Genomic DNA, 13,198 nt, shown 5'->3' with positions numbered 1-13,198 from the left:
CTGATGAAGGGTTAATCACACAGCCAGGGCCGGAGGCATTCATCCTTGTATGTCTGCGTTTTATCTGTGTCTGGGAAAAGCTGGATGACCAAAAATAACGTGATGATGCTTCAATAAGGGGGTGACACAGCTTTCCTGGAGTCCTGAATGACAAATATGGGGAGAGGGGATATATTGATGTATCACTGGGCTGCTATACCATTCAGGAGTCTGAGAAAACGGAGTGACCATAACTAACATCCTATTACAGCTTTCCTGGAGTCCCGAATGACCTCTATATGGGTAGAGGAAGCCTATTACTCTATGACCGGGCTGCTACACCATTCAGGAATCTGAGAAAGCTGGGTGACCACAAAAAGTGACACACACACACACACACACACACACACACACACACACCCCTGCTATACCATTCATGTGTCTGTGATGGGATCCATATTTGTTGCCACCCAGCTTTCCCAGCAACTGATACAACTAAGGAATGACTAATATCTAATATATTGTTACTTTGTTTCAATTGTATGAGGATAACATGAATACCTATAGGAGTGCTGGTCTGATCGGGGCTGGTGTTTGTGCCCCGGGGTGAGGGGGTACTGGCTGGATACTTGGGGTAGATCTAGGTCTGTACACGCACGTGGAGTCTGTGACTGACAGTCACTGTCTGGGGCGAAACAGCCATCACCCGGGCAGGCAGTGTTTGTTTTTGGGTTGGTGTCTGGTTGCCCAGGCTTGTAGAGCTTTGAGATTCCTCGTAGAGCTCCTTGGGTAATAGTTGCTCCGACCTCCGGCTGTTTTTGGTTGTGTTCCTATAAATGAACCTGAGATATCTACAATCCAATGTTTACAGCGGTGATCTCCGGCTGCTGCCAAACTCTCAACACTGGGCATGCTGGGAGTTGTAGTCTTGCCACAGCTTGGTGACCACTGGTCTACAGTCATGTTTGAACCTGGAACTAGTATCATTGGTGACTGTCAATAGCCCCACTCCTGCGTTGTGAGTGAGATCTGATCGTGTCTACTGCTGCTAAGCAACGTCTCACCTGGACAACCCCTTTCCATACGTACCCCGTATTAGTGTATAGAGGGGTGTCGCTCACTCCAGAGAGCCGCTGACGAGTTGCAGCTCTCGCTTTGGCAAATCGGGCCCTTCCGTGTATTTATTTGGACAGGCGATGGCCTCTTCTCCCAGCAAAATCATCGGTTTACCGGGGGTCTCCGTTTCAGGACCCTCAGCAATCTCTGATGATAGCCCCGTTAATTGCCATGTGCAGATAAATAAAACATTGACTCTAAAATCTGGACTCCGTAATTAATATTACAATGGGAAACTTCTACTTTTTTGTATATAAATAGAGTTCCCCTTTAAGTTTACAGTTATGACAACCGTTTTGGAGATGACCGTAACTTCTATTCAACTACAGCGGAGGTCTGTAACCAGCGGCACTCTACCTCTTGTGAATCTACAACTCCCAGCATGCCCTGTACCTGTCATGGCATGCTAGGAGTTGTAGTATCACAACAGCTGGAGTGCCGCTAGTTGAAGAACCCTCAACTACAACTTCAATTGAATTGGACTGAGGTGTAATACAAGACACAGCCTGTCGATAAAAGTGTGGCGCTATTTCTGGAAGCAGCCATGTCTCAATAATCTCATACATCTACTTTAAATCAGAATTGTTTCTATTTTCAAAAAGTGTTAGTGTTCCTTTAAGGCCCTGGTGTTTGCCGCTGATCTCTGTTGATTATTAGGATTCTCTTTGACACGCTGCTTGTTGAAATGAATGGTTGTTCCTTTATATTTGGTTAAATGTAGCAAACAGTAAGTTGAGCTCCTGACAATTGCAGGCTTTAGCCGCTTGTATATAATTAACACCGTGCAATCCTATTAAGTGCCGGTGTGCCCGCCTCGGGCTGGGTGTGTAATGTTTATGTTGCTGCTCATGGTCTTGTTGTGGCTCTCTGGAACATTGCTCAGTTGCTAGGAGAGCTGCTGCTGCGTGACTTTGTCTCTGTAGGTAGCCCAAATGATAGTCCCAGATCACCTGTAGTGAACACGGCTCGTTCTGCGCTGCCATGGGCACAGTGGTTGGCATTGCTGCTTATGTCTGGCGACGATTTTCAAGTTGTTAGGGTTTCAATTTCATTTATCTTCCCGTTATGGAAAGCTGGATGACCGCTTATAGCAAACCTCCTAAAAGGGTTGTCACGCAGCTTTTCCTGACTCCCACATGGCAAATCTTTGCCTTCTAATTCAGTGATACATCTATATTACGTCTCATTTGCTTTTCAGGAGTATGGGAAAGCTGGGAGATGTAAATGGGGCCATATTTGTTGTTGTCCATGTTTCCCAGATACCTAGTGACACATCCCATACATCCCACATAGCTGCCTAACCTTGTAGATAGTCTCGGGAGTTGGGCATCATGCTTGCATCAAAGCCGTGTGCACGGACCCTGTATGGTGGCGCTTGGTGTCCCTACGGTTCTGTATGGGGGCGCTTGGTGTCCCTACGGTTCTGTATGGGGGCGCTTGGTGTCCCTACGGTTCTGTATGGGGGCGCTTGGTGCCCCTACGGCTCTGTATGGTGGCGCTTGGTGCCCCTACGGTTCTGTATGGGGGCGCTTGGTGCCCCTACGGTTCTGTATGGGGGCGCTTGGTGCCCCTACCGTTCGGTATGGAACTATGTTTGGCGGCACATTTAGCCCACGCGGATCCAGGTTACAGGCTTGTGGGAGCTCGATCTCCTGGTACCTCCGCACGTATTTTCCCATAGAATGTGTGCAGGATCTTGTGTTAATACATATGCAGTTCTTTATAGGCTGATCTGTAGGGGCCCAGTAGATCAAGGGGCCTACTGCGTATTAGATTTAATGTAAGGGACTGAGCTAATGACAATGGCTGTCCATGAGATCAGCGTGTGAGGGGCCGAATCTTAATCCAGTATGATCAAGTCAATTGAACCCTTTATGTCGAAAGTAGAATACCCCTTTAAGGGGTCTATAAGGCCTCATGCACACATCCTTCACCGTTTTCACGTCCGTTTAAAACAGATCCGTGTGTCCGTAGTGATATCCTTGTGGTTTCTGTTCCGTTTTAAATGGACGTTGTCCTTCCGTTTGTGTTCCGTTTTAAACGGTCCGTTAAAATCCATCTTGTGTGTTGAATGCAGGGAACTTTGGCACGCCCTGCCGTTGCTTGGCAACAGATCCGTGAAAAACGGATGCCTTCCGTGTGCCGTTCGTTGTTTTTACGGACCCATGGGCTTCAATGGGCGAGACGGACACTGAACAACGGACAGAAGTTGGACATGTTCTACTTTTGACGGAACGGACGCACGGAACCGTTAGAAAAACGGAAGCGTGCGTGGCCCCATAGAAATGAATGTCAGTGTGCTATCCGTTAAAAAACCAGATAGCACCCTGAAAAAAGTAACTGAAGTGGGCATGAGGCCTAAGGCTGGGTTCACACTCTGCGGTCAAAAACAACGCATTTTGACAGCAACGTGTGAACCCAGCCCGAGCACAAGGGCTATTGCTGATTTGCCTAGTTGTTTCAGATGTTGCCGGATTGGAATGGGGTTGGGGTCCTGCCCATGTAGCGAGGTCTATAGTGTCTTTCTGTTGATGGTAGTCACCCGTATGAATGAAGCAAGTTTCCATTGACGCATTGGTTTCCATCCTGTGGCTACTATGAAACCACAACTCCCAGCATGTGACAGCAGCAGGTTGTCAGGGCATGCTGTGAGTTGTAGTTTCACTACTATTGCTGTAGAGAATCCTGCATGACAGGGCATTCTAAAAATGGGTTAATTGGTTTCTGAATAAACTGACCCTGCTGTGTGTGCGGCCGGTCAGGAAATTAGATTGTGAGCACAGAGTGATGTGACTGGATAATAACACTGATTGTTCCGTGCGGTATAATTACCGGAGCTTTATAACTAGAAGGATTGCAATAAGCCAATTTGGAGACCATAATAAAGTCTGGGGCTGGTGTGATGGCCCCAGTCCGCTTCTCTGCTGGAGCACCGTCCGTAATCAGCCCCGGTCCGCTTCTCCTCCTGGAGCACCGTCCGTAATCAGCCCCGGTCCGCTTCTCCTCCTGGAGCACCGTCCGTAATCAGCCCCGGTCCGCTTCTCTGCTGGAGCACCGTCCGTAATCAGCCCCGGTCCGCTTCTCTGCTGGAGCACCGTCCGTAATCACCCTCGGTCCGCTTCTCCTCCTGGAGCACCGTCCGTAATCGGCCCCGGTCCGCTTCTCTGCTGGAGCACCGTCCGTAATCACCCTCAGTCCGCTTCTCCTCCTGGAGCACCGTCCGTAATCCGCCCCGGTCCGCTTCTCTGCTGGAGCACCGTCCGTAATCACCCTCGGTACGCTTCTCCTCCTGGAGCACCGTCCGTAATCAGCCCCGGTCCGCTTCTCTGCTGGAGCACCGTCCGTAATCAGCCCCGGTCCGCTTCTCTGCTGGAGTACCGTCAGTAATCAGCCCCGCTCCGCTTCTCTGCTGGAGTACCGTCAGTAATCATTTAATCTTGGTTATATAATATGGCCTTGTGAAAAGGGGGAAAGTGAATTACGGTAAAAGGCAGATTCTCTGGCACGCTGAAGATGCTGGACTATTGGAGTTTCTGGATTTTTTTTTTCTTCCATGTCGTGGATGATTTTCTACTATATTTTATTATTTTACATTAGCAGGAATTGTGGGCCATTGGGTCCTGTTTGGACAGCCCCGTTTCATTGTGTTTGTGTCGTCCTCCAGAGTTGGGGCAGCTCTTTTAAGAATTCAGGGGCAGATAACAAAAGCCGCAGATAATTGGGCCTCGTTTATCAAAATTGTCTTAACTGTAAAACAGGCCTTGTTGCCCATAGCAACCAATCTGAGCTCAGCTCTCATTTTACCAGAGTAGTTTCAGAAATGAAAGCTGAGCTCTGATTGGTTGCTATGGGCAACAAGGCCAGTTTTACTGTTAGCCAGTCTTCGTAAATGTGGGCCATTGTTCTTGAATGATGCCTGGCCCAAAGGGAATACTAGAGTCTTGTGGGAAAAGCTCCATTCTTGGTTACAGTGGCCCTGAATCTGCTTTACGCATATGGTGGAGCCTCCTAAATGATGAAAATGGTTGAGGCCCCTCTCCAGTTGCCCCTCTTTCTCTGTAATCCGCGCAATAGAAAAACAGTCACAATATTTATGTAACGTCAGTCCCCCTGAAAAGCACTTATTTTTGTAACCAGTGGACCGTATACCCTTTTAAGTATTCGTGTGGTCCTCCAAATGGTTTTTGCCAGCTTGTACCCTCATTTAGACGGGTGAACGTTGATACTTGCTGTTATGTAAAGCCTCTTCATCTCGTCACATTATCCACAAAAACTGTCTTTAAGAGCTTGTCCAATTTTGCACAAACTAAGCTCTGCGACTTTCTAAAATACTTTGTATTTCAATTGCTCAAGACCTCTACTTGCTGTCAGTGAATGGGAACATTGTTGTTTACATCCAGAGGCTGACAAAACAATACAGATCCTGTCCTGATTACAGCTGAGCATTTGCTACACATGTACCCAGTCTAAACCTTCTCTTAGGCCTCGTTCACATCTGCGTTGGAGACTTTGTTAGGGGCCTCTGTCGCAGATCCGGATGAAGATACCGGAAACCATAGCGCAAAAGGCTGCGCTATTTTTTCCGTTAAAACCTCGAACACTCCAACGAAAATCCAATGGTACCCATGAAAGGTAATTCTGTCGGCCGCCGGTGGTATCCGTTGTGCAACGGAATCGGTGCTTCCGTTATTTCCGATGTTCTGCTCTTCTGACGGAGCTGAACGATGGAAAGACGAACGCAGGTGTGAACATGGACTAAGCTGAGCAGCGTGTCCTACCCTTATACATAGTAGCAAACACTCAGCACAGGACATAGAGCACTGCTGCTGATGTTTGCCTTACAGAGGATTGCCTAGAGCGGGCACGCTTTATTTACCTCTTCAGTCGTGTGCAGGACTGTAAACATCAATGCCTCCTTTTATTGACAACAAGCAGAGATTTTTACGCTGTGATTTGTAGTTCCTCAAAATTTTAGTGGATGAGAAATATTCCAGTTTTTTTCGTGTCTTCGGGATAATCTCCGATTTCCTCTGAGGATGAATGACGCTGAGAGACTGAACGAAGAATATCCCGGATTTCACAATGACTTGCAGACAATGGCGGGCTGACGGCGCTGTAATTCTGTGGGAAACTGATCCGGATTCTGCTGAATACCTCTGATCGTTATATTTTCTGCAAACTTGAGCAGCAGAAGTCGCACGGCATGTTCTACCACATGCGAGGTGCGAGCCCGGATCATTATCCTCCAGTGAGCGGCGCGCGGGTAATTGCCGTTTAATATGCCACATTTCATTCATGACGGCGTCTTTTCTGCGGTCGCTTAGGTGTCTCTTTGTCGACCTGCGCTGTGACTGACTGCGGCGCTGCATCTTTCCATGCATTTTCTTCTCGCGTGTACGTCATGTTTACAGCATCCAGTGATGACCTGCGCCAGGGCCCCCCTAAAATAATACAAAACAATGGTCAGTGATAACCTTTCTATTCCGTCATTTCTTGGCGAGATCTGTTACTGGGAAACTTGGGTGATTATAGCACCTGTAGGTGTATCCACTCAGCTTTCCTAGTGTCCTGAATGGCAAATTTGTCTGGCGAGGCAGCAATTTGGGAGCGCAGGGATATAATCCTGTGACTGAGCAGATGTGCTATTGAGAATGTTGGGGGGTGAAGACAACTGGGTCTTTTTCCATGAAAACCGACTTTAGGATTTAAGACAGTAGGATCGGGTCTATTGTGTGCGGGTTTTGTGTTGTGGTTTTTGTCAAAAATCTGACATTTCAGCTTACACTAAGAAGCATCTGTATGGGATTAATACAGAAGAGGATGACGCAAGCATTTTTATTTTTTCCTTAATGCCAGGGCTAGACCGTGCCGGGCACATCCACCTACTGTACCACGGCTTTGTGTTCTCCCTCTCACGACTATTGCAGGGTGGCACTGATGGATTCCCTGTCCTAGTTGTGTTGCAGGAGCAGGCACGCGTGAATGGTCTTCATACACTTTAGTGGGCTGTGAGATCGCACCGTGCCCCATCCTGCAGCTTGTTGTAGTAGAGACGCATACGTGTCCATGGACGTAGCCATGGCAACCATTGTGTACACTGCCGGCCTTTAAAGTGGTGGTCTCGTGAAGACAACCCCTGTCCATATGACCTATATGGATGTCAGAGGAGGGGTGGTCCCCTGCTTGGGCCCCCCTATATGAGCTAGAAGGTAGAACCGCTCTGTAAGAACTTGTCCTGTTCTGGCGGACTAAAAAGTATTACATGGACAGCCATAAAACATCTCCTGATGCGTGATTACTTAAAGGGGTGTCTGACTAGAGATATTGAAGGCATATGGCTCTGGGTCCGACAACTGTGCCCATGAACGGTTGCCAGAATGAGGTGGCAATAGTGTTTTAGGGGCCAGGATTTTCAGTGGCTTTATAGTCATGTCTATAGGTATTCTGTAAGATGAAAGGAACCTAGTAGTATAGAATAGTGCCAGAAACGGCACCAGTCTTGTCCAATAGCTACGCCTGGTATTTCCGTTCAGCCCCATTTGGGTGAATGTGAAAAACTGCAATACCAGACATGGCCTATCGACAAGAATGGCGCTGTTTTCGGGGTTGATATAAGATGCAGCTGTGATTGACTGCTCGTTCAGGAACCTGTTTGGGTTCGTGGCCATTTAAATGATCTGTTTTCTCCCAAGGAGAGATCTTATTGTTCCGTGTGACAATATTTTCCTTTTATTGACACTTTCAATCTAATACATAATTGGATATTTTTTTTTCCATCCCTCTAAGCACTTAAATCTGACTAATTGCTGCGGCTGGAAGCTTCCCGTCTCTGTTCAGGTTGCAATTATTGACTATAAATATTCAGATGGCGGCTTATTTTTTTTTTTTTAATCCACAATTCATATTCTTAAGGGTTTTAAATATTCAAGAGAACGTCGTATAATTCGGCGCTATTAGCATTCGTTCACAGCTGTTTATTTTGCTGTTTGGGCCTCGGCTGCCAAGGGGGTAAATCACTTACTATACTTCCCTTTGTTACAAAACCGCTTTGGATAATTTAGCTTTAAACATAGACACTAATTTGGTCCTTGATAATTGGGAGGGGAGGAAGATCTGCAGAACCCTGATTATTTTAGGATTGTTCACAACGTTTTTAACAATGTGTGGGTGTTGGTGTTCTCCTGTTACAGATTAAAGAGCCTCTCCATCCTAATAATAAAACTTCATGCCTGTTATTGTACGGTATTTTAATTAATAGGGCTGCAGTTTGTTCTCCAGAGCTGCTCTTCTTACTGGAACGGGACAGGAAGTTGCACCATAGTCAGCCATTTTTTTGAGTTATGGAAGGCATTTCTATGGGCCACGGACACCTTTCTGTATATTTGCGGATGTGTTTGGGCTGTAGAAATGATCCGAAAAATATGCAACATGTCCTATTCCTGTCCGCAATGGCCGCATGGACTCGCCCATAGTCTATGGGCGCGTGCAATATTGCGGACTGCCATGTATGTGCATCTGTAGGCGTCCGTAATTGCGGAAGCGTTGGTATGCGACGAGGATTCCCCAAGAAGATAGCGCTTGAGCGATCATGTGACCTTTTCAAGGGGTCGGAACATATTGGTGAAATCATTTGTAGCCTTTTTTTGGTGGATCCAAAAATACGGATGCGCTACGGACCCTATGTGCAGACCGCGTGCCAGATGTGCGGATGACTTGCTGACGACTATGGATCCGTATATGCGGACAGTAAAAAAACAAAACGCTACGGTCGTGGGCATGAGGCCTAATTATATAGAAAGTGTTCTCTCAAACTCCATAGGATATTCTGACGACCAGGTGGGAGATGGTCGGTCTACCAGCTGGGACCCCTACCAATGTCCTACATGAGCAATTGATATCCGTGGCAGTTGTGGAACCAAGAATGATGGGGGTTTCTTCTCCTTGACCTGATTGATATAGGAGAAGGCCCTAGGATGGGAATACTGCTTTAAATGACCCCAATGCACCTTCATATGGAGCGTTTAGCGCTGGTTATATATATATATATTCACCCCATAACATAAGATGGTCACATTCACATTCATAATATCCTCCAGCATGGCGTCTGTCCGCAGCTCTTTCTTGCGGCAGCGTATCGTCTCTGGCGCTCGTCTGCCGCTCACTAAGACCCATTATTACCACCAAATTATTCCAGGTTTCCGTTGACCTCAATATGTCTGGTGTTGGCCGGACCCTCCACGTGAACATCAGACCCCCTTAATGTCTTCATTTTTATTCCGCTCATGCCAGTCACTGCTGAACCCTCCTGTTGGTTTTCAATCTCTGCAAATGTCATTTATGCAAAGAAAATTGCCGTCTCGTGAATGTTTGATGCTGCGGGGCTTGTTTGTGTTTGCAGCGCAGGCCGTTTGTCATGATGTGCCGCTAATTGATCTGGAGCATAAAATTTGCCAATATACATGGCAGAGACGCCGTAGGGGGGGCGTGCGGGGGTGTCTTATTCAGTGCATGGTCTGATGGCCGATAATTGTGAAGGCCGGTTCATTGTCTAGTAATCTAGAAGGTCTATTCCGGAAGAATATGGGGGGGGGGGGGGTAGTTCTACTGTCCTGTCCTGGTTCACATCTTCTGCAATGCTCCACAGTGGAGCATGCTCTAAACAGACAATGTATGCAGCTTTTGCTGTTACTAGAGTATAGGAAATGATCAGAATGGTAAAAAGGAATAATGAGGGGGGGGGGGGGGGGGGTGATCACGACCATAATCTAGGTGGTCCTATAGATTATGGTGGAATACGACATGGACGATCTAGAATGCCAATGCTTTATAGAGGAAAGATAGGGAATATACGTCCCCAAGTAATCCATTGATTTTGAGAAAGCTGGGTGACCCTCATTATGACAGTGTCCATACTTTTCCAGACTTCTGAATGACGCATGTGCTTAGTAATGCAGTATTATGTCCCCCAGTCCCATATTACTCTATAAATGAACTGATTTGTCATTCAGAAGTCTGGAAAAGTTGGGTGATGACAACTATAGGGGCTGTTATTGTGGCCATATGGGTTGTCACTCGGTTTTCCCTGTAACAGATACAACTTAGATCTGCTGAGTAGTATTTTTTTTTTCTAACAGGACGTTTTAAAGGGTTTTATTTACTTGGAAGTTTTTTTTTAAATAAAAATTTTAGACCGAAAAGCCAGGTCTAAATAAAACTGATCTCTCATTTCATCACCGCCAGCGACGCCATGTGTTTCCCACAATCCTTTCATTATATCGCTCCGGCCCTTTTCTGCTCCTATGACCGAGTCACAAGATCCCACATGTACCTTTCAGCGTCGCCTCGAGGCGGTGGGAACGATCCGCTCACAATCCTTCTATTCAATACAAAAATAGCCCAATAAAATCAATTCTAACATAGATTTTTTTTATTTTTTGTTGCTCTGTTGCTGCTGATTGAAAAGTCCTGCAATTTTCTCAAATACTTTGGTTCAATTCTTCACCATTTTCAAGATCTCTGCATGCTGTCAGTGGGTAAAAACATTTACGGCTTACATCTAGATGCTGAAAACAGCCCTGATTATAACCTTCTAAGGCCCCGTTCACACGAACGTGAACCTCGTCCGTGTGCTGCGCATGGAAATTCCGCGCAGGACAAGGACCCATTGATTTCAATGGGGCTGTTCACACATGCAGGAGTTTTCACGCATCTACGCGCCCATTGATGTCTATGGGTGCGTGAAAATCACCTACAGAGCACGGATGCACGTTTTAGGCCGCACGCGACCATTGCTGTTGATCGGGCCGTAAACGACGGATCCTAGTGTCGTATTTGGGTCAGTAATGCCTCTTAGTTGCTTCCGCAACCGTTTCGCACTTCTGTATATTACATCCGTGTTGTTTCAATGTGTCATCGGTATTTTGCAGTCAGCACCCATTAAAAGGTCACGGATTTCCTACGCGTTTCCTAGCAACGTATACGCAAAAATGCGGATAGCACACTGATGGCTTTCGTGTTGCTGTCCATTGTTTTTGTATTCACTGACAGACAGCACAGATCTTGACAAATGTGTAAAACGAAAACACCATGGAGCACATTGACTGATGCAGTTTTCGGATGACTTTGCTTTAGAGCGGTGTTCATGCTGAGCGCCATATTTATCAGATTTCTCCTATCTGTTCCAACATGGACGACGTTTTCATAATTTTCCAGCAAAACGGGGCGTGACTTTACATGAGTTTTCTGCGCAGAAAGCGGTTGGTTAAGTTTGCCAGGTAAAACCCACCATAGTTAAGTAGTTGCTCCATATTCCCCAGTAGACGTGTGCCATCTTGGGGAAACACGGGTAAGATTGGGGCGTCTGTGGCCCCTATAGACAGATGAATGTGCATTGATTACAAGTGGTTGCAGACTAATACTAATATACTGAAAGGGGTTGTACAAGATTAGAAAACAATGCAGATTTCTTCCAGGAACAGCGCCACACCTTCCCACAGTTTGTGTCTGGTATTGCAGCTCAGCCCCGTTGAAGTGAATAGCGCTCCTCCGCAATATCACGTGCAACTCCTGGACCGGTGCGGTGCTGTTCATAGAAGAAAGCTGCCATGTTTTCCTAATTCTGCACGTCCAACCCCTTTAATTTACTAATATTCAAGCCCTACCCGGGAACGCTCCAAATGTGATAAATTCTTACGTTAAAGCAAGTTAGCGCTAACCCCGGTACTTTTGGATAAAATTATCCTACTTCCGATCACGTCAGTGGTGGACGCCATCCGTCCCTGTGATCCAGTCCTTAGATCACTTTTGTGCGGTCGGATATTCGAAATTTCCGGAAACCGATTTTCCGAAATTTTCCTCCTTTTTTTTTTTTCTCCGTATTTTAGTTAATAATTATTACATTAACCACAAGCTAATCCTCCACCAACAGCCCGGACGGGAAAACAAACTTGTTCTTTTCTATTTGCTGGTAACAATGACGTTCGACAGACGCGACTATTTCAGGACAATGACTTAATCGTGATCGCTAATTACATTGCGAGCGCTGGCAGCCGTTCAATTCTCGCTGGCGGGGCGCTGCTCCATGAAAGTGTAATGTAATCATAAGGGTTCGGGACCGAGCGAGAGAAACCTCTTCTGATCATTTCTAATGGAGTTGATTTGATTAACCCTCGCTATGCCATCTGCCTGACCTTTTTTAAAGCGACATACACCTCATTAAAAAAAAAAAAATCACTGTCCTGCCTAAGAAACCAATTTTATTCTATTTAAAAGATTTTTCTCTTCTGACAAGTTGATCAAATTAAGTGGCTATCAATATGGCCGTCATTGCAGCCCATGTCGGGGCGGTTACTACGTTTTACGACGGGAAGTCGCCATGGAGCCCTATAATTGCTGAGGATAGGGACGTCTTTGGGTTATACCTTTTGGCCAGGCCCTCGGTCTGCCCTGTCTGGGGCCTTTGTTTCACACCCAGCGCAGGATCGTCCTGATGACAAACCGGAAGTTTTGTAGGTCGTTCAGATCTGTGAAGGTGCAGCAGCCGTGATTTACGTAAGGCTTGGTTTATATACCGCGGAAATGAATTGACGCAATTTACAATCCATTCTTTTAGAACGCTGATCACTTTGGGAGAGCGGTCAATGCTCTGCTGGTGACTGAGCAGCAATCAAGATGGTCAGTACATTCATCCAGCGGTGTGATATATATATAGTGACTATTCACTGACTGCTGAGTTTCGGCCTCATAGGCATCAATGGGTCCGTGCGCTGCGCGTAATTTCCATGTGCAGCACACGGACGTTATTCACGTTCGTGTGAATGAGCCCTAACCGTGTGAACTCCAGACTGATACATTTTACCTGCACTGATACATTGTAGCAAACTATCAGGACAGGAGAGAAACGTGTGCCGCTGATGTGTTTAGCTTATATGAAATGCTCTCGGCTGTGAGCAGGACTAGGTCAGGATGGGTTTTTAGCCTCTGGATGTAAATCAGAATCTTCCCATTCCCTGATAGCAAGCAGAGATCTCATATTTGGAAGTTGCAGAACTTTCGATTGTCTTCTTCAGGGAACCTCTTATATGGTGTTAAGGGGGTTTGGGGG

At 46.5% G+C, this 13,198-nt stretch overlaps 1 protein-coding gene across 3 annotated transcripts in view; it reads left to right on the top strand.

The window, feature by feature from the left end:
* Nucleotides 1–13,198, top strand: part of NIN (ninein) — a 73,535-nt gene that overhangs the window by 661 nt on the left and 59,676 nt on the right. The window lies entirely within an intron of this gene.

This window comes from Rhinoderma darwinii, chromosome 12, assembly GCF_050947455.1.
Source record: "Rhinoderma darwinii isolate aRhiDar2 chromosome 12, aRhiDar2.hap1, whole genome shotgun sequence".
NCBI classification, from domain to species: Eukaryota; Metazoa; Chordata; class Amphibia; order Anura; family Rhinodermatidae; genus Rhinoderma; species Rhinoderma darwinii.
Note: the sequence above shows the minus strand (reverse complement) of the source record. Positions and strands in the feature narration are given on the sequence as shown.